The sequence below is a fragment of the Crocodylus porosus genome, unplaced genomic scaffold (assembly GCF_001723895.1).
Source record: "Crocodylus porosus isolate Cpor-Errol unplaced genomic scaffold, CroPor_comp1, whole genome shotgun sequence".
In the NCBI taxonomy this organism is placed as follows: Eukaryota; Metazoa; Chordata; order Crocodylia; family Crocodylidae; genus Crocodylus; species Crocodylus porosus.
Window position 1 is genome coordinate 16,936,551 of NW_017728910.1, and position 21,242 is coordinate 16,957,792.

Consider the following 21,242-nt stretch of genomic DNA (forward strand, 5'->3'; position numbering starts at 1 on the left):
CTGGAGTGGATGCTTTGCCCCAAAGTTTGGTGTCATCGGCGAACTTGGCCAGTCCACTCCTGACTTCAATGTCCACATCGTTAATGAAGATTTGGTTTCTCTCTCTCTCTTGTTTTTTCCCTTTTGCTATATATTGTTCTTACCTCAGCTAAGGGTATTTTCCTTTTTCCTTGTGTTGTATTCAAGCATTGGTTTGCCCCTGAACAGGGCCAGTAAGAGGACTGAGGACTTGCCTTTTTCAGTCTTGGGGAGCTGGGCACTTGGCAACCCTGTCTAGGGTGAGGTAACCCCAGATGGTTTTCTCTGGAATCAGCAACAAAGTTATGGTCAGATCAGGGTGTAGGGGAGGAGGAGCCCCATAAAATTAGGTCTACCATATGGGTTCAAGGGGGAAGTTGCTCCCTGCAAAATTACTTCCTGATATCATTGATCAGAAACATTGAAGTCATGGCAGGTGAGAAGATTACATCAGGGAAGGGCTGAGGAAGATGCTCATCCTGCCTCTTCAGCCCACTAATATCTGGGAAAAATGTCAACGCACAGGGGACCAAAGCCTTATAGCACCTATTGGCAACAGAAATGAGTAGTAGCAACCAAATTATTCTTTATAGTGACCTGAAGAGTGTAGTTAAGAGATGTTCATTACTAAAATACACACCCAGAATGTATCATGATTTACAGTCAATCCATATTCAGTAATCACATTCTTTTTGTAGTTACCCCTTTACCTTGCTGCTTGCATTGTAATGTAATTACATTTCAGGAGCTATGCGTTCAGCACAGCTGTACAAATCAGCTGTTTTTTAGACATGTGATGTCTAAAGCTTGTAGCTCCTGCATAGTATATGAATAAAACTTTCATTGGATTCACTGAATCTTACCCATTCCTGAGCTTATGTTTATTCAGAAGAAGGACCCTCAAAATCCAGCCAAAGGCATCTCATTAGTCTGGACTCCTTCTGGGACCCTCTGCCAGCATTCAAAACTTTTTGAGAATCTCCCTCACTTTACACTTGGATGGAACACCAAACCATCAAGAGTTGTGAGTCAGCAAAACCCATTGAACAAACTCTGGCCAGATAATAATCTCCTAGCCAACTTGATGTTTTAGATTAACATGGTCAGTCTGGCACAGTGTGCTGTGGCTTGACCACAGATCTAGGACTCAAGGGTTTGGATCCTAATCCTGTCTCTGCCATTGACTACCAGTGAGAAAACACACCTGGAGTTTCTTGACTTCTAATAAACACAGCAAAACATTTTTATAGCAGGTACTTTGTCTGCAACCTTGAGCTATCTTTAGAGACTATTGCAGATACTTAGTTCTTTAACACAAAGAATCCATTTGATTATTGAAAGCATGTGGAGTGGGGGGCAGAGGAGAAAGGTCCTTTTGACATTGCCACCTACATAAGGTCAATACAAAATGCCCTCTTAGGGTTTTTTCCTCCGGTGGTACATCCCTGTACATCCCATATGTATGCGCACACACTAACCCTCAAGCACATTTTAAGTGTTACTGTTCTACTTCCTTGCCTCCCAATGGTACTGCAAGGCATTGTTCATTGATTTGAAAGCACTTTGAGGTCCTTGGAAGGAAGGCGCTATATAAGTGCTCAATATTATTCATTATTAATAATAAGCCCACTCTCTTTTTGCTTTCACAACTGTTTGATTTAACTTTACTGCAGGTTCCCTTGACTTGCTGTCACCATCACAATACAAAGCTGTTTTCCCTATTCAGAAAATTCCCCTACATCAGGCCTGCCAGAGCTTAAGTACTTTTCATAGCAGCCTCTTTGTCTGAAGCTGTACCTCTGAAATAATATATAATTGAGTGTATTTCAGCACCTAGAAATATACCTTTCACAGGCTTTCTCAATCTAAAATAATATTTTTAAAACCTTTTTAGTTGCTTTAAGGGTAACACCTCCCCCCCCCCCGGTAATGCTAGCTGCTAGTATGGATTATTCATATTTATGGATATATAAATATTGGCATCTCATTACACCTAACGGGATTAACATTCCAAGGATGAATTGAGGAAAGAGGCTAGAATTCACTAATGTATACATGTTTGGTGTGAACTTTTATTGAGCAGAGTGAAAAGATGCCCATCGATTTCAGCATTTGTTGAATAAAGGGTTATGGTGAGACTAAAATCATTCATTATTTCAGGACTCAAGGCACTGGGCTTGATTTTCAAATGTGCTCAGAACCCACAGATTGAAAACAGTGAGAGTCATTGGTGCAGAAAGTCATCTACTTTATAGCTTACAAACTGGATCATGTTAAATCATGATAATTTAAAACCCCATCTTTGGGTGGATAAGTCAGTTGTTTCAGAGAATGACTTATGCTAAAGGGCTCTATTGCAACCTCTCTTACCTGCAACTCCTCTTCTATTCCATCTCTCGCAACTGGCAGCCTCTATGAACTCTTGAGTGCCAGAGGTTTAAAAGGTTGCAGAAGAAATGGGTGGGGAATTTTAATACGTATACAGTATTTTACCTTTCCTTTGTGGTTAAGTTTTCTACCTGCATTACCAAAGCTTTGAGTTTGATTTCAGTAATGAGTATCCTGTTCTATCCATTGATTTTCATTGTCCCTCTGTTTGCTCTTTGGATAATGTAGCTGAGACAGAATAGTTGATTTGCAGCTCCAGCATGCCCTTCCTTATAATTTTAAGAGCATCAAGGAAATCAACAGTTGTGATGTAAACTCAAGAATCAATTAAAGATTTTGGGCTGTGACAAAAGGGCTAGGCTAGAACCAATGTAGGACTGAAGTGACAAGAGCAAAGTCTGACAAGTTAATTAGAAAAATATTCTACAGTATTCAATTTCATTTTAAAAGATGAATTTTGCTTTAAAAGAAAGAAAAAATATGCTGAAGGTTAAATTTAAAAGCCATCTTGTGTGTGGGCTGGGAAAGGAAATGAAAATGAACGTCAGATATGATAATTGTCTACTTTGCCATCCTTTTCTTTAACATATCATGCAGTAAAAGAGCAAAATAGAAGATGCTAATGGCTATGGGATAAAGTAATATATTGTATGTGTTCTAGCTGGAATTCTCTTTTTAATTTTTTTATTCTCTGTAGCCTTAAAATATTCTGACCCACATGCATTTTATTGTGAAATTGTAGCAAAAATTGCAGAACACCCACTGCTCATTATAGAATGCCCTTGACATTTACCACTTTAATAAGGTTGTATTGTTTAATTGAAGCCAGCCAATTATAATGCACTGTTTGCTTTGGACCCCTTTGAATATATATAAGCACACAGTGATGGAAATATCTTCCTGATATATTTGTGGTGAGTTCAGTAATTTGATAGTTTTAGTGCCTCGCTGCCTGTTATCTAAGCTTGTCCCCACTGTCCTCTGCTTTGTGAGAATTTCTGCTCAATTTGCTGCTTTAAAGGAGTGAACTAACTAGAAAACAGGACATTGTCTAACACTGCATATGCAACAGGACTTGTTCTAAGAAGCTTTCTTACAAATCACTGTGACTTTTACAAGATCCTTACAACCCTTTGTTGTCTGTTCTTTCAAAGAAGTGTATAGTACAAAGAATCCAAGTTTAATATTTAGTCTAATTTTTCTATTGCATATCTGACTTTGGGAACAGTTTGAGCATGTTGTTCACTTCAATATTTGTTGTCCTCTAATGATATCAGAGGAATGACATGAGTATGGACTTGATCAAACATGATGTTAGGCATATAAATCTTAGAATAATAGTTCAAAATCTGTACTGTAGCTTTGTTGATCTGGAAAAATGTCATTTGCAACTTCCAAAGGATTTTTCTGAACTTGCAATTAAATTCCAAAGGATTTTTAGTACCATAGGAAACTGAAAAAAGTAAAGTTCTTCCACAAAGTGTATAACTTTTTTTTCAGTGTAAAAATATTGATTCATGTTTCTTTTGAACACTGGAGACCTAGTGAAAGTGTTATATAAGTGCTTGGTGGTATGACTACAATATTTGTGTCTATTCCTTTATTAATCCATGATCGAAGCCCATTGTATTTAATATAAGGTATGATTTTACTTCAGTGGGCTTTGATTCTAGTCTGTATTAAAGGAAGAATTTATCTTTTGTCTGATTTGCATACTCTGGATTTAATGTATTTGGTGTTCAAATTATTAGATATAATGATTCTTAGCTGTAAAAGCAAGTGCATTTGAACTTATGTCATCTAGAACTTGTAGTGGTGACTGTTAAAAAGCTATCCTTTGTCACCTACAGTCATACTGTAATTATATGATAACTACTGATATTTACTATTTTAAGTAAACAGTCCATATCACTTATTTTAACAGTGATCACTAGGTGAATAGTAATGTCAATCGTTTATTTTATACTGGTGATCTCTATAGCCCAGGGTTTTCAAATGGGGGTACCCTTGTCGACCAGCCGCTGGGGGTACCCCAACCAAAAAAGGTTGGAAACCCCTGCTATAGCCAATAGAGTTCCAAAAAAAAAAATGTTTGAAACAATGGCCTCTTTTTTCAAATTTGAAGTACTAAAATTAGGCATCTAAATCCATAATTGCCTAAACCTATAATTGAAAAATCTAACTCGAAATTTTTTTCTGATTTTCATTGAGACCTGTGGGAGCTGAGAAGCTCTGGAAAGCTCTTGATCAGTTTAGGTCTCCCTCCTTTGAAAATGCTGGCCTGTCTACACACAGGCATTGCTTTGTCCGCTACCTAAGTTGCCTCAGTCTGATTTAAAACAAATGTAATATATTGAGCACCATTAGAAAAATGATGCAGCAGTCTGATATTTACATAATAGTTTTCTTCAGTAAAACTGGACATGTTACAATGGTGGGTGAACATCAGTTGGGATGATAAAAGCAAAGAAACCAAAACGCAAGTGAGTCACCAAAGATCATGCAGCCAACTGGCAAAACATGGAAGAAATCCTCATCTTCTGATTCTTCAATGTCATACTCAGCCACTAGACTATGTTTCCCAGCTAAGAGTAGAAAATGAAAAAGAATATAAAGTGTTAGAAACTGTACTATAAATTTAGCTAGGCAACTGCCAAATTATTTGTGCATTCAAAAATATAGACCCTCCAGGATTGTATTAGGTCATTCATTCAGTATTGAGACAGAGAACACTGATACAAATCCTGCCAGCATCCTATGGGATCTGTCATATGAAGTCTTAGTAAGGCCAATTTTTTTTTGAGCTACTGAAATCTAGCACGAGGCTAGCCCAAGGAAGTGGTGACTGTCTTGCTCATTTCCTTGGGAATCTGTATGGCTACAGAAATGTTCTCAATTTCATAAACATAATTTCATCTCAGTTTCATACATCATAACTTCATACACAGCAAACTGTGAAAATCTGAACTATCTTCATTGGATAGTTTTATATTTAATATAAATATAAATATTTCAGATGTTTTGGATAGTGTTTAAAAAAACCCATGAAGTTATGGCATGTAACTTTGTTTTTCAGAAAGCCATTTTTAACCTGTGTTCCAGCAAAAATAGCATTTAATAGTCTCCAAATTAAATTTTTGAAGCTGCACAACCTAAGCAGGTTAGCATATATAATCTTTTTTTTTTTTTTTTGCATTCATGCTTAAAAATAATCCCATTGTGTCTTGACTGACAACTAGCACATCACATCTCAGTCCAGTACATTTTTAAATGAGCTATGACTACATCATTCTTCCTCCTCTTCAAAATGTATATTTGTACTGCCAATACTATCTCTTAACACTAGCAGCAGCATAATCATGTGATCACATAACAGCCGCTGTCACACTGTGGGCCCTATTGAATTGGAATCTGCTAGCATTAACCTCTGTACCTGTAGACAGTCTAATTAAAATCAGTTGGATGGTCCATTGTTATAAGTATCTATAATGTTGGACCCCAACTACAAGATTGCAGCAGTCTTGTTGAAGCCATGAGTTACATACTCTGGTTCAGTATAGTAGGAAAGACGTAGACAAGACAAAATACTGGGGTATTAATATTTCATTATAAAGGTATGCACATAGGGGCTAGGGACAGAACGTACACACATAAACCAGTTTAAGTGAACAGAAACTGGTTTAAATTTGTAACAGAACAGAAGCTCAGTGCACATAAACCAGTTTCAAAATAGCTGAAACTGGTTTAAGATAAACCTGGCTAAATGTAGCGTTAGACTTAACTGATTTGGGTCAAACCAGTTTATGCAACTTTTAATCCCAGACCCCTTCCTGGTTCAAGTTAAATCAGAGTCCTCCAGCATTTTGCAGCCTTGGGCTGTGTTGTGCTGTCTACCTGAGCAGAGCCGGGTTAGCCCTGCTCCTCTGATCCCTAGTTGGAGTAGTAAGGGCTGGCTGACAAGGGGGTGAGAGGGGTTGAGCCCAGCTGGGGATGCAGCCCAGTCTGCAAGGGGAGGAGGGGTGTCCCCTGTCCCAGGCAAAGCCCAGCTGGGACTTTAAACACCCCTTCCCCTGCTCAAACTTACTGCTGGCTATAACTGTGGACTACAAATCCCAGAGACACCTGGAAGTAGGAAGAAGAAGTGATAAGCCACCCTGTGGAGTGCTGTCATTGTAAAACTGGACTGCAAATCCCAGAGACCTCAGGGCAGCAGGAAGAGGAAGTGAACAGACAGTCGGACAGCCATGCTGTAGCACCCCCCAGCATCTGGCCTGAGCCACAACAGACATGTGGCTACATTTCCTGAATCAAAGGTGAATATCTGTTCCCTTATTTCCATTTAATCTGTGCAGCATAGCCAAACCTGCAAAAACTTAATCAATTAAGCCTATGGCTTTTTGATTGTCTGTACCTAGCCAGGAGGACATTATTTCACTTTATGCAGTGGATTAAACCATTTTATCAACCATCCCTTCAAACCATCCTCAGGTACTACTATGTAATTCACCAAGTTTAAAGTGTAAAGCCCTCCTCACTAGGTTTACTGACAGGCTCGCAAACCTAGTGAGAAGGGCTTTAAACTAGGTTTGCTCGGCATGGAAACCAAAGCCCTGAAGTAAGTGGGGAAATGGGTGACTTGGAGGAAGAGCAAGCAGAAGGAGACAACATGGGATTCTCATTCTCCAGGGCAATCAACTAATTATCTCAGGTGCCTACACATGAATGCACAGGGCCTAGGAAATGAGCAGAAAGAATTGGAAGTTGCCCAGACATGGAACTATGGCACGATTGGAATGATGGAGATGAGGAAGGATGCAAAGCACCAGAGTAAGGACCTTGGACTTCAGAAAAACAGACTTCAATTTGATCAGGCAACTCATGGGCAAGTTCCCCTGGGAAGCCAGTTTGAGTGGGAGAGGAGTCCAGGATTGCTGGCTGTACTTTATACAAGTCTTACTGAGAGTGCAGGAACAAGCCATCCTTATGTGCAGGGAGCCTAGCAAGTATGGCAGAAGACCAGCTTGGCTTAGCAGGGAACTCTTCAGTAAACTAGATCACAAAAAGAAAGCTTATAAGAAATGGAAGCTTGGACAAACAACTAGGGAGGAGTATAAGAGTATTTCTTTTATGCAGGGATGAAGTCAGGAAAGCCAAAGAGCAATTGGAGTTGCAGCTAGCAGGGGATATGAAGGGTAACAAAAAGAGTTTCTACAAGGATGTCAGTAACAAGAAGAAGATCAGGGAAAGTGTGGGTATCTTCCTGAATGGGGGAGGCAACCTTGTGACAGAGGATGCAGAAAAGGCTGAAGTACTCAATGCTTTTTTCACCTTAGTCTTCAGAGGCAAGGTCAGCTCCCAAACTACTGCACCAGGCAGCACAGTTTGGGGAGAAGGTCAGCAGGCTGCTGTGGTGAAAGACCAGATTAGGGTCTGTTTAGAAAAGTTGGACATATACAAGTCCGTGGGGCCAGATGGGAGGCACCGGAGGTTGCTGAGGGAGTTGGCTGATGTGATTGCAGGGCCACTGGCCATCGTCTTTGAAAACTCATGGTGATTGGGAGAGGTGCCAGATGATTGAAAAAGGGCAAACGTAGTGCCCATATTTAAGAAAGGGAAAAAGGAGGATCCAGGGAACTACAGACCAGTCAGCCTTACCTCAGTCCCTGCAAAAATCATGTAGCAAATCCTCAAGGAATGCATTTATAAGCTCTTGGAGGAAAAGTTGATTAGGAACAGGCAGCATGGATTTACCAAGGGCAAGTCATGCCTGATCAACCTGATTGCCTTCTGTCACGCCCCGAAGACCAATATACCCTTGACCTGCAAGCCTTGGTCAGCACGACCGGCTTGGCGCAAAAGGGATCGGTGATCGGACAGGTGGGTATTAGCGGCGAGTAGGAGTCAGGTGACTTAAAGCGTACTGGTTAATGATAAGAGTTTATTTTACTTACGCTACTGATGGTTGCAGCGTAGGCAGAAGAGTTATGTTCAGTTACAGCATGCAGATATGTTACCCAGCATTTACAGGGTGGGTAAGAGACTTGCTTGTTACAGATTCCGAGCGATTAACACAAGTTGCTACAGACTACCGAGAGCTTCTGATAAGAAAGGTAACGAGCTGGCAAAAACACGATTACGCCGAGATAAGGATCGGAGGCAGGGAGATGTTTGTAAGAGGCCAATTTACAAACTGTCTCCTGGGTGTGTGCGCGGAGAGTTCTCTGCTTTAGGCGGAAGTTCTTTCAAAGTTATACTTGGCAAGGTGGCCAATTACTACACGCCAGGCATGAATAATTAACAGGCTGGCAATCGTGTTTTCTTTGTTCACTCAGGTTTCAGAAAAGGGGGGTTATTTTTTGCTTGGGTGGTACTGGTCCTGTTTGGTCACAGGAGGGCGAGCATAGCACATTATTTAATTTTAAAATTTCATTGAAGTTAGCCAATTTGGTATCTCGTTACCATGGGTATGATATCTTTTTTGACGTCATAGTGCTGAGTTGTATACAATCCAAGGTTAGCTTCTCTCTCGTATGGGAGCTCAAGTGATTTGAAATGAGGCACAGACAGGGGTGTGTATATGCAGCACTGTTAATACAGAGGGATAGACTACAATTACAGAGTTTGTTGTGTTATCCTCTGACCTTTTGCCATCGGCATCCAGAATCAAAGACTTTGATCTTTGACACCTTCTAGGATGAGATGACCGCCTCTGTGGCTGTGGGGAGACCAGGGGATATATCTTCATTTTAGCAAGGTTTTTAATACAATCTCCCACAACATTCTCACAGGCAAGCTAAGGAAGTGTACAGGTTGGATGAACAGACTGTAGGGTGGATAGAAAACTGGCTGGAGCATCAGGCTAGCAATCAATGGCTCAATGTCTAGTTGGCAGCTGGTATCAAATGGAGTGCCCCAGGGGTCTGCTGTGGGGCTGGTTTTGTTCAATATCTTCATCAACGACCTGGAAAATGGCAGACAGTGTACCTTCAGAAAGTCTGCAGATGACACCCACAGGGGGAGGGAGTAGTAGATATGCTGGAAGGTAGGACTAGGATACAGAGTGACTTAGACAAATTGGTAGATTGAGCCAAAAGTAATCTCTTGCAGTTCAACAAGGACACGTGCAAAGTCCTGTACTCAGGATGGAACAATCCCATGCACCAGTCCAGGCTGACTGGCTGGGCAGCAGCTCTGCAGAAAAGGACCTCAGGGTTTTAGTGAAGCTGAATATGAACCACCCATGTGCCCTTGTTGCCAAGAAAGCTAATGACATACTGGGCTCCATTAGCAGGAATGTGTTGAGGGAAATGAATATCCCCTTCTATTCAGCACTGGTGGGGACACACCTGGAGTACTGTGTTCAGTTTTGCCCCTCTCCCCCCTTCTCCCCCCACCCCGCCAACTACAGAAGGGATGTGAACAAATTGGAGAGAGTTTAGCAGAGGGCAACAAAAGTGGTTCTGTGGCTGGCGCATGTGACGTACGAAGAGAGGCTGAGGGAACTGGGCTTATTTAATCTAGAGAATAGAAGACTGAGAAGGGATTTAATAGTTGCCTGAAGGGGGTTCAAAAGAGAATGGAGCTAGACTGTTCTCAGTGGTGACAGATGACAAAACAAGGAAGTTACAACAAGCGAAGTTTAGGTTAGATATTAGGAATAATTTTATCACTAGGAGGGTAGTAAAACACCAGACCAGGTTACCCAGAGAGGCTTTGGACTCTATGCTTGGAGATTTTTAAGACCTAGCTAAACAAAACCTTGGCTGGGATGATGTAGTTGGGGGTGGTCCTGCTTGGAGCAGGGGGTTGGACTAGATGGCTCCTGAAGTCCCTCCCAATTAGGATTTTCTATGGCTCTAAGACCTCAGCTACAGCTCTGAACTGGTTACCTATTTCCCGGAAGCCAGTTTTATTGGCTCCTTGCTCTGCCAATCAGTCCTCCACTATACCTGTCCATGCCTCCTTTCCTTTTTCCACCCTCTCCCAAAGCTTCCCACTGTGTTTTCAGAGCTCATTTTCTTTTTGAAACACAATTAAACTGATGCTTCCTTGAGCTTCTCGCTGGCATGAAGGAAGGAGATATCAGCCCCATTTGGTTTTGGAAAGAGAATGCAAGTATAGAAAAACATTTTTTTTTAAATCAAGCACTGCAGTTATTGTCTATTTCCTGCATATTTCATCTGAATAATGCATTTTATGTCTCACTTTTTCTTTTTTGAAGCAACAAATGAGGTGTATCACCTAGGTTTTGTCATGAAATTTAAGATGACGCCTCTGAGTAGCAAGCAAGCAGCGCAACCATCTTTTATACTTCTGGATCTACAAGTGTCGTAGGTGGCTGATTGTCTCTTTTGCAAGACAGTTCCCTAAGGCACCTGAGTCTTTTAGTTTTGTAATGTAGGGTGGAACTGGAGGATAAAGTGATAAAGGAAAAAAGAATTTTGTTATGAATTGCTGTTATGAACCACCCTGCAGTAAGGTCTTTCTTTTTGCTATGTTTCTACATGTGAGACTCTTGTCATAAGCCTGTTGTGTCACATTGCTGCCCATCTACCTGTTGGGCAACTAAGAGAAGACATAAGCAGTGATATTTATAAGACTTTAAAAAGATCATACCTCTTTAATAAGATTAGTCAGAGCAATTACCAGTAAGAGGTAAATTATTTTTTTTGATAAATAGTTAATTTGCCAGACATGAAGTTCCTGGGCCGACTAAACTGTTTGTGAACATAGGTTTAATTTGGTATAAGTAAAACATTTTTGGTTGACAAAAATACGGAGATTTTGTTTTTTAATTTCAAAGTGTTTCATGTGTTTTGTTTGGGAAATTCCAAAAACCATCACATTGACATTTATGAAATAAAATATTTTACTTTCATTTGGTCATTTTTATTTAAAGAACAAGTTAAATTGTAAATGATGGGGAGGGGAGGGAGATAAATTGCTCCCCCCCACAGAAAGAAACAAGAATTGGCAGAATGAAATATTGTGGTTTGAGCCATTTTGTTAAAAATTCTTTTCCATTACACTGAAAAACCTGAACAATTCCTATTTTGGTTTGTCCCCAACTGAATATTTTCGCCTTTTTCTCCCCTCTGTTCAGACACCAAAACAAAACAAAAAAAGCTTCATTATTTACTCAGATTTAATTGCATTTACATGGAACTTTGATGTCAGGCACTCAAAGCTTTGGGATAAATCCTCGACTTGTTTCCTGAGTCATTAACATTGTTTGAACATATTGTATCTTCTTCTTGCCATTCTTTGAATGAGTGTAAAATTCTACGTTTCTTATTTTCTGTTACACTGGTGTGATAATTTTTATATAGTTATAATGGAAAATGTAATACAGCAATTGGGTTTGGGTGTTGGGGTTTTTTTCTCTTTTGGAAAATACTTTATTCAACAAAAAATGCATCTTAAATAATTTTGGCCTAATAAAAAATGAAGAGAAAATTCCAAATGATTTGTTTCAATATTTCCAACATAATGCTCCATTCTTTTTGGCTAGATTTGAGATACCTGAGCCACCATTTGCAAAAAAGGAAGACAAGGAAAGGAGGTGGAAGTTGTGTTTGCAAACAAATACAGTGCAAACCTTTTTACTAATTCCGTTTGGTAAATAGTTCAACTTTGCACATTAAATTGAATTGCCTAATAACCTCAGACACTGAGCGCTAGAAGGCTGGAACTGCACACAATTGCTCTGAGTTGCTGCAAAGTTAACACCTGCAAATGCACCTGCATTTGAATCAGCGGCACCATAAAGTCAGATGGCTGATTGTTTAAGCAATTAAAGGTGTAATTAGATTTATAATTGATTTTGTGTGTGTAATGTAGTCTTGAGTCATGCAAACCAGGGTAAACCAACCCATCTTTAATTCAGCTTGGTTTCTGTTCCAGCCAGTTGCTACCCATGCTCAGCAGCTGCATACAAAGATAATAGTACCTCTTTTCACTTACAGGCAGACAGACACTCCCCTGCTTCTAAAACAAACCATCTCAGGGAGGGGACAGGAAACTGGTTCTTCATTACATAAATATGTGCTATTATGTAACATAAATATAATCACAGAACTGAAATACATAATGGAAACTTATCATCCCTTCTTTGTTTTGCCACCTTTCTGACAGCACAGAAGTATTTTATTTGTGTTAATTTTTGACACCTACTTCCATCTTGTGTGTGTTATTCCCCCCCACCCCCCCAGCAAACATATAACCTTTTTTTCTCATGGGGAACAAGAGTAGTAGAATGGAGGGGAGGAAAGCTTTTTCATTTGTGAGAGCCCCCAAATTCAATTTCACAGCTTGTGTGAAGCTGAACAGTCAAGACCAGTGTTAACTTGGCTGTATTTCAGATTCTGAAATACGTTGAGCCTGACTGTGATAGCACAGAGGGAACAGTATATTGGTCTTTTGCATCCAAGGGTAGCAGGTTCAGGTGCCATCAGTGGTACAAACATGTGCAAGTGTCTAGCATTTGACGGTTATAACTCAGGTAGAACAATGGACCTTTCTCATCACTCAAGATAATGGAAATGCCCTAGTGATTATTTTATGCCAGTGCAGAAGGATCTGCATGGAGGGGGGGCGGTGGAAACAGAGTCAGAGAGAGTTGACAGTTGCACAATGCAAGAGAACTTTACAATATGGGGGGGAAAATCCCTGACACAATGAACCATGACAGCGTGAGTTGTGCCCAAACCAAAAACCTGCCGAATAAGTCTAAACGGAAGAAATCACAGTTTAAAGAGCTTCATCATTTAGTCCTATAGGAGTAGTCCCTTAAGAAATGAAGTTGACAACTGTTTGCTCTGTGGTGTGCACAGAACAAGATTGGGAAATCATCAGTTTTGTTGCCAAATGCCTGTGTTCCCTGACATGTTTTTCATGCGCAAAAAACTAGGCCAGGAGAATGATTTGAATAAACCTTGGAAACTCTGATCTCTGTTTCATTTACAATTAGGACAAGTTTAAGCACAAAATATGTACAACTTTAAATACCTCTTATGTGTTAATTTTAGGTGGTTGACAGGTGGGTCTATTCAGTCAGTGAAAAAGAACAAAAATCTCTTGGGTTATTTAAAAATCTTGTTGAAGTCATAGATGTTTTAGAATAATAATGTAATGATTTGCATATATATTTAAAAAGTGTATGCTGTTGGGACCTCCCTTTACAAAATATATAATGAACAAATGCTTGTGCTGTCTACTTGGGAGGCAAAAATGTATTCCTTATAAAAGATATCAGTCAGAGTTGACATTTTATGACAGTCCATTCCTTTCTGATAATATTCATGGCAGGGAAACCGATTTTATAACAGCTGATCTACTCATGTTTTAAAGTGCCTGTGTCTTGTTTGATTCCCCAGAGATCAAGCATTTTTCAACTTGTCCACTGCATAATTTACCCATCATTTATTCCAATCCTAGTTTAATCCAGGACTGCAAAAGATTTTCAATAATATTCTGCCTACTCGGACATAACTGAACCAATATTGCAAAGCCATTAGCTGTTCAGAGTCAAGCAGCTATAATTTCTGCATGCTGTTATGTATTGTGTAAAATCTATTTTACTTTTCATAATAGCAGCACAATATGAGGCAAAGAAGAAAGTAGACTTGTACCTAGCCAACCAACCTCTTTCTCTTTCTCCCTCCTCAAGACGCCTCATATTTTCAGAAATGCAGCTATAAAAAATATATGCTTTTAACTTTTATTAGTGAAAAGTGCATTGTCCCAAAGCTCAACACAACAATGTATTTCTAACCCAATGAAAGAAGGAAAACATGGTTGGTATGGAAGACTTAATTCAAACCTGATTACCAATGAGAACTTACCCTTTGGAAAGAATAGAACCTGTCCTATGTGTGCATTAAGTAGGTAGCATAAGTAAAATATTTCTTAAGAATAAGAAATAGAAAATCTAGGCCTAGTTGGAATCACATAAAGATATACAAGTATCTCAAAAATACTTAATTTTAAATAAAAACAAAATAAGCATAGCATTGTTCTCACTATTCTCTAGTGAATGAACAATTGATGAAGCAGAAGTTGCAAGGATATAAGTACCACGTTTTCTATAGCCAAGTTTTATGATTTTTACTATACGTCACATTTTTTTAAGCATTGGCTCCTGGAGTCTTGTTATCACCTGAGAATCATGGTCCCATTTTAAAATGATGAAAACTTTCAGCAGTTGCTGTCACAAGGACTACTTCTTAAGTGTATACACAGAGGATAAAGAGTTAAAATAATTTAGCATGATCAGAAAGAAATCAGAGTAAGTCCTATGTTGAAGCTCTGTCTTTTGAGCCCTGAGTTTAGAACAGGGGCAGACAATTATTTTGGGCAGAGGGTGCTTTACTGCATTTTTGCAAGCCATCAACGGCTGCATGACAGGCAACTGGGGGCAGATAAATATTAATTTTATAACTTTTTTAGTGATCCCGCAGGCTGGATAGAATGGCTTGGTGGGTTGCATGTGGCCTGTGGGCCGTGTTTTGCCTACCCCTGGTTTAGAACCTTCCCAAAGATCTTCAGGTAGTGTAAAATTAGCATAGATGTACTGAAGTCAGTGGATAATTATGTAGCCTCTCTTTAGATCCAGAGGAGCGTCTTGGAAAGGGAGATGGGGCCTGAGCCGCAGTTAACACTTTGTTCATTTGGGATTGGGTTGAGGTTGACACTTCTCAACCCCAAGTTAAGGATTCAAGTGGGCCTTGGCCTGGCCCATGATGTGGGCATGAAATTCACTCATGTTGGCCATATAGGCTTGGACTTTAAGAACCTTTGGATTAATCTCTTGATTTATACAACTGAATGACAGGTCTTAACCACAGGCCTTAATGTAGACATCAGTATCTAAAGATAAGATTTCATTACAGCTCTCAGCTGCTTTATAGATCAGGAAGTCAAATTGTAAATCCTACAATGGATTTACAAATCCTAGAGCAAATGTAGAGATACTCTTAACAGATTTACAAATTGTACCATAAATCTTAATAACAGACTTTTAACAGGACAAATCCTTACTTGTTTCAAAGCCAAGAGCTCTGTGGTCTAGGTAAGGCTTGCTTTTTCATTTTAATGTCCATTCAGTTTGGGGCTGATTTTTTTTCTACAGTACTTATGGTATAGAAGGTACATGGCTGAGCCTCATTTTCCCCATCATATCATTAGGAAAGGATAGTTCAGAAAACTAACACAGGTACAGAGATAAGCCTGCTGTTCAGCTTCAGCCTTCTTCCCAACCCTCAAAAATACAGGGGGAGTAAAAGAGAAAGTAGTTACTGATAACAACTAGGTACTGAGCATAACACTTATTCCTGCGGTGTTTGGCCACAACCACTCACTGATGCTTACGTGTTTTTTTTTTCTTTTACAAATTGATGAGAGCAGAATGATAGCTGTCAGCTATAGCACTTACAGTGCCATTGTACATCTCCTGTTATAGCTCAGAAATGATCAGTTACACATTGTATTTTGTTTTGAGACTTTTAATCTAACAAATCAGCACTGTAATCATAGGGTCTTCTGAATGGGACTAGGTCTGGCACGTGGATGGCATTATGGAATTATAGGCTATGTTCTGCAGCAACTTCATGTTTTGCACAATATAACTGTAAAAAAGGTTCTGCAGTTTGGAACCCCCTCCTAAAAACAATTCGTCTTCTACCTTACTTTAAAAACCCAGGCAATGTTACTGTGAAATATGGAAGTGGCATGTTTTTTATGCAATGGGTTAATCCTTTGGATCTTGTTGTTAGAATGTTCACCCAGAATAAATGCACTAATAGGGATAGCCTAGGTTCCGTTCCATAGGCAACTGGTAGGGGGGTACATGCCCCCCCCCAAGATTGGCTGCTGCCAGCTTCTGCGGGTGGTCGCTGTTTGCCCCCCCCCCCCCCATTACCTGCCACCACTGCCGCCGCCGGCTTTTATGGGCAGCCGCTCACCATGCCACTGCTGCCTTCTGTGGGCAGTCACTGCTCGCCACCCCACCGCCGCTGCCAATCTGTGGGTGGCAGCATCAGTGGCAAGGAGGCGAGCAGTGACTGCCCACAGAAGTTGGTGGTGGTGGTGGCGGGAGGGAGGGGAAGTTGAGTGACGACCACCCGCCACCAGCTTCTGTGCCCCACCCAGTGTCAGGAGGCACCAGTTACCCATGTTCAGTTCCCTCCACTGTCTTCTGTTACATGTGTGTCACTGTAAATGGAGCAATGGAAAATTCCTTCACAGGGCCAAAAGGAAGAGAGCAAGAGGGAGGATGATTTTGTAGCTTAATTGTTCATGGTTCAGGCACTCAGGAGTGGGGGTGAGTCCTGTGGCCAGTCCCCACTCAAAGGACTGTTTGCCTATGTCTTATAATATAGTGATTAGGTGAAATGCATAACCAATTCTTAGAGTAGGAGCTGGAATCCAAGGCTGAATTCTGCTTCTAGGTTGGTGCCCATATTTCTAGGATATAGGATCATGCTCCCTCTTGCTGCATCTCTCTAATGAATTTTTATTTCTTTTGCTTCTAAGAGGAAGCACCACTATAGTTTCAGCAGGAGGTCTGGCTGCTGTTCACCTCTATCATGTTTTAAAATAAAGTGATGGGGAGTGCTGAATTTGTTTTTGCAGTTCTGTGGGCATACATAAAATGTGCTTCAGAATATTGTCTTGTTCAAGCTGCTCAGAAAGTTTAGGTGGAAGACTGGATGGAAATGGTTTGAGCCTTCAACGTGACTTGTGGCATGGAGCTACTCGGCCTTATCCAGACTGATGCACTTCTGGATATGTAGAAGAGAGCTGTAGGTTAAGATGGAAAACTGAGGTGCCAAAGGATTTTTAGCAGCTTGAGGGTTTGGGGACTGGGATTTCATGATTGCAGTTTTGGATTTAAACATTTAAAGTCCATCTCAATTAAGCATGGATATCACTTTCTGTCAACTGTTACTCTTGTGTTAGACTTCAAATTCCATTGGCTTACATACTTCAATGATATTATTAAAGAGCATTGCCAGACATGAAAATATAGGAAAAAAAGTTAAGGTCATAAAAATGACCACTGTGCAGTCAGATTTTCATCTGCTCATAAGATTCGCAACTTGCTAAGGCTACCCTTAAAAACACTATACTTCAGTGTGTGTAAGGAGACTTTCAAGATTTTTTTTTTCTTAGATGATAATTCAGAAAGAGATTTTAAATATCTTGATGGCCTTTTAAAATAATGTATTGTGTTTTATTTCTAGTATTTGTATATAAAACTGTACAGCAAAGTTTAGAATAAACTCAGTCTGCAGCCAATTTTTGTTGCCCCAGAAAAAAATGAATATATGTGTACTATGATTGGATGAAATGAAGGAAGTTGGAATTTATATATGGCCACAAAGCCCTTGAAAGTTCCCATTAGCCTTTGTGTAGAAATAAGCTGCCCTTACCGCAGCACTTCTTGGAAAAGCAGGCTGAAGCCCAAGGAGGAAAAGCAGAGTACTGTGGAAGATGTATGAAGGCTCCCTTGTGTGTTGAGAAGCTGCTTATATAAAGTCTTCTCTTAACCTTGTTGTAGATTCTGCTCCTGAGACATCATAAACAAAATTGAAGCATAGACATAAAACATGATTTTGGCACAACTGTAATTTCCATATTGAGTGGAATCAACTCTGTTTTTGAATCTCAAGGCACTCATTACTATGTGTCATAACTTTGGCCTCTTTTGCTTCAGTCTTCATTCATTGATGTGTCTTTACTCCCCACTTGCACCAAGAGTAAAGAAGGACAATGTGTTATCTATAGATAATGTTCAGCCACTTCACTACTGTGAGTCAATCTGGAATTAAAATAGCAGAGGAAAGAGAAGTGACATCTAGTACCAATGGCAGGCTAGGGATAAGTGAATGGTAGAAATGTGTCAGTATAATGCATTTTGAACACAATGGTGAGTTGTCATTCATGACCCAGTCTAGAGAATAAAAATAGAAACAATTGTCTGAATTAGAAGAATTGGCTGAATTTTAATGTGGAAGCTGTATGTTTAAGGGGAGAATTAAATGGATGAAACACTGGGAAATCATATTATTGAAGCAGACAGCAGACATCAAAGATTATCCCTTAACAACATTGGTTGCCATGCAATGAGGAGGATGACAGAAATGTAATATTTTTAGAATAATTTTTTAATAGAGATTCTTTCACATGGGGTGATTTTTTTTTTAAATGTTCCAAGTATAAAATACCTGGTTCTGGGATGAATCTTGCAACTACTAATGACATAGTGGTTTCTCTGACTGTGGGGGAGAATTGGAAGCAAAGGCAGTTGTTGAAAACCTTCAAGGAGCCATACAGTTTGTTGTGTGGATCAGTCTGAGAGCTTTGAAATGTAATTGTTGATAGAAAAAAAGAGGTATTTCATGAGAGCAGCTGTGAAGAATTAGAGAAGGAATATCACCTTTCCTTACACATATTTGACGTATAATTTAATAGTTGTTAGGGGCTGGAAGGGGCCTTACAGATCACTGGGTGCAGCCCCACTGCACTTGGGCAGGAAAGACTGCTGGGGTCAGATGACCCCAGCAAATGGGCATCAAGACACTTTTTGAAGATCGCCAGTGTAGGTGACTGTACCACCTCTGAGGGGAGCCTGTCCTAAACCCTCAGTACTCAGTCCTTTTTTTTTGTGAAGGAAATTTGGGGAGAAAAAGGTGTTTCATAGAGACATTCTTTGAGCAGTCTTTGTGGCCCCTTTATGTGGTGCAGTTTATAGCAGCCATGAATCTATTCCAGAGGAGGCCAGAGCCAGAACATCTGAAAGACTTTTGGAGCCCATTAATATGAACGTTTTAGTGTTGTAACAAGTGTCACAAGGTGTCACTGTCACTCACAGCCATGTCTCACTAGTCAAGCAGATTTGAATCTTGGAAGAAATCCCTTTCCTGGTTGTTCATTCTAAGGTTCCACAGATAGAAAAACTGTGCGGTGCGTTTGTGCTGCACCTTAACATATATAGCTCTAAACAAGCTAGTTGAGAAGAAGGATAACTTAGGTAGAGAGAAGATTCAGGCTGGAGATCAGGAGGCATTATTTACAGTTAGGGCTGCCAGGCTCTGGAATGGGCTCCTAAGGGAGATGGTGCTGTCTCCTACCCTGGGGGTTTTCAAGAGGAGGCTGGACAGATATTTGTCTGGGATGATACGATCACGGCACCCATTCCTGCCTGGGGCAGGGGTCAGACCTGATGATCTGTTTAGGTCCCTTCTGACCCTAAGCACCATGAAACTCTGAAGCTTGGGCAAAGCATAGCCCTAACACAACTTTGCCCCTTCAGGTAGACAGACTACCTGCTTTTGAGGCTAGCTCAATTATTTCTGCATGGCATAGCACTGGGCACTTGTGCACATGTATTTAGACTTATTCCTCTGCCTCCAGAAGAGTTCAGCAGTTCAACAGAAGGGTGAGATACAATTATTAGGAGCAGGACAGGGAGGGATGCTGGAGAAATGAGTATTACCCTCTCTAAGACTTCAAGAAACCTTCCTATTCCTTAACCTTGAGTGGCCCTAATACCTTCAGGATTGGTCAGGCCAGGATGGACTTTCAGTGTTCAGAATTATGTCTTAACATACCCTTCATTTCTGTGTTAGACTTGTACCATATTAGAGAGGTAGCAAGAAAATGATTTCAAGCTTCTTAGTCACATAATATGGAGCCTCCCTTCAGTACATCAGCTCTTGCCTTCAAAAGATTTCAGTGTTGTATCATTTCATCACCTCATTAAATGCATGGACTACTCTTGCAATTAGTGCATTTTCTTATGTAAATAGTATTTGACTGTTGGAACCCCTGAAAAAAGGATTGAGGAAACAATATATTAATAAGAGCTGAATAGGAAATGGTTTTCCATCTTCTGCAATTTTTCAGGGTTTTAAAAATGGTTTTTCTGTTCTATGGTTGGATACAGCAGATAGGGTTGGGGGGAGGCGGGGAGAGAAGGGAGAGGATTGTGGAAGAACAAGACTGAGAGAGTCTCACAGGAATGAACAATAGGGCACCTCGAGAAGAGAACTGAATCTGAGGTGCCCTAGCCAGTGGACTATGGGCTATTCGGGGATAAAAAAACTTTCCTTTTGGATCTGTTCTACTTTGTGTAAAATAGTTCAATATTCCTTTGGCCAGGGATTGAGAAAGACTGAGTCTGTAGCTCAGTAGTTGTGGAAAATTAATCTGTAGTTGGAGTCAGGCAGAGGAGGGACGTGCATCCAAATCCTAGATACGTACCGTAGCCAATAAGATAGTAGGTATCTTTGATAAAGTAATAGAAACTGCTCAAGTGGATGAAAAACAAGAGGTAATGGTTCCAGTCAGTCAGAAACTGCAAGGCAAAATGTACAGATCACTGACGATGAGCCAGCCACACGTGCAGAGCAGTGGAAGATGCCTGTAGAACTGTGAGCCATTGACCTCTCAACATGACAACTGCCATATTCTAAGTTGCACATTTTTTTCCAATGGAGTAATTGAATACCGTATTTAAAAATTATCACATTTGTAGCTTTGCGGAGATCTTAAGTGATAAACTTAGTAATGAGAGAACTGGCATTTTCTATAATGGTTAGTTAACAAAGCAACTACAAATGGCCTGTTTATATATTTTTCTTTAATAAGGAGTAATTGTCACGGAGTCACGTAGGTGCCCCGTGACTGTGAGGGTGATTGGCAGAGCTGCCAATCACCCAGGCAGCTCAGGTGCCGGTTGCCAGGGTGACCAGGTGAGTCACGTGGCCAGAAGGGGGCAGGGCCAGGCCTTTATAAACAACTTAGGCCGGAGCCTGCCTCACAGTTCCCTTCTG

At 40.3% G+C, this 21,242-nt stretch overlaps 1 protein-coding gene across 2 annotated transcripts in view; it reads left to right on the plus strand.

Moving 5' to 3' along the window:
- Positions 1-21,242, plus strand: part of NAALADL2 (N-acetylated alpha-linked acidic dipeptidase like 2) — a 1,056,665-nt gene that overhangs the window by 641,166 nt on the left and 394,257 nt on the right. The window lies entirely within an intron of this gene.